The sequence below is a fragment of the Archocentrus centrarchus genome, chromosome 14, assembly GCF_007364275.1.
Source record: "Archocentrus centrarchus isolate MPI-CPG fArcCen1 chromosome 14, fArcCen1, whole genome shotgun sequence".
In the NCBI taxonomy this organism is placed as follows: domain Eukaryota; kingdom Metazoa; phylum Chordata; class Actinopteri; order Cichliformes; family Cichlidae; genus Archocentrus; species Archocentrus centrarchus.
In genome coordinates this window covers 36,101,901-36,102,945 of record NC_044359.1, presented here as the reverse complement: position 1 = coordinate 36,102,945, position 1,045 = coordinate 36,101,901, and the positions used below count along the sequence as shown (strand labels likewise).

General features: G+C 43.9%; 1 protein-coding gene across 1 annotated transcript in view; it reads right to left on the bottom strand.

Moving 5' to 3' along the window:
* Window positions 1-1,045, bottom strand: part of robo4 (roundabout, axon guidance receptor, homolog 4 (Drosophila)) — a 25,305-nt gene that overhangs the window by 1,816 nt on the left and 22,444 nt on the right. The window lies entirely within an intron of this gene.

Genomic DNA, 1,045 nt, shown 5'->3' with positions numbered 1-1,045 from the left:
GCCTGTCCATGGCACAGCAGGCATAGATCATACCCCACTGGCAGCAGCATACATCAGAGCTATATTGCCTGGGCATCGATCGCCTCTCTGACAAAACTGGGATGGCAACTGTGGAAGGAGGAGAAATGAATTTCAGCTTGTGGCGTCTCGTCTCGTTCGATATCCCCAAGTAGCCAAGCAGCGAGTGTGGAAATTCTTCTCCACCCATGTCCTTTTTAATCCATCAGTGGCTGGCTGCCTGCAAACGCACAAGGATGGGCTTTTTTTTTTTGCACTGCAGGACAATAAAGCTGAAGTCTGGCTGCAGCAGGATTAACAGGTGCTGTGAGTGCTATGTGACTGTTTCATTATTGCAGCCTGACCTGGACACAGGGTTGGTGCAAAGGGTTGGTGTCCTCCAACATCATATTGTCATTTTTTTTTTTTTTTTTTGCTCTGTAAGAACGCTAGAGAGGAATAATTTAATAACCCGGTGAACCAACTTAGATATAAATTCTGTCTGCACTTCAAATGACAATATTGTAATTAAAACAGGGGGAGAAATGGGATTTGACTGGGAGATAAAAGGCATTTTTGGCTTCAGTAACTCTTTTCATATGCAAAGCAAAGGAGCCATTGTGATTTGGGAGGTTCACATGTAAATGCACACATTGATTCAAAGCAGTGCACTGCTCAAAGAAGGAAAAACACAGCTGTCAAAGACTCGGTTTACATTTGAGAACTCAAAAGCAGAACTAAAGGGGACACTAGGAAGGCCTGAAACAAAAAACAGAAAAGGGGAAAAATCCATTGGCTAAATTTGGAACACACATACTCGTATAATGTTTGTGAACATGCGTGCACGCCTACACGCAACCAGAGAGGCGCTCATACTTAAACCCACACAGTCACACACAGATAGTGGATTTCAGATCAATGCTAGAAGAGAATCAATGCACAGTGGAGGTGGGAAGGCAAAACGCTCATGGCAAAGATATATTTAGAAAGGTAAAGGCCTGCAAGTGGGACGGCTGCAGAGGAGAGAGAAAAGGAGGAAAATGAAAGA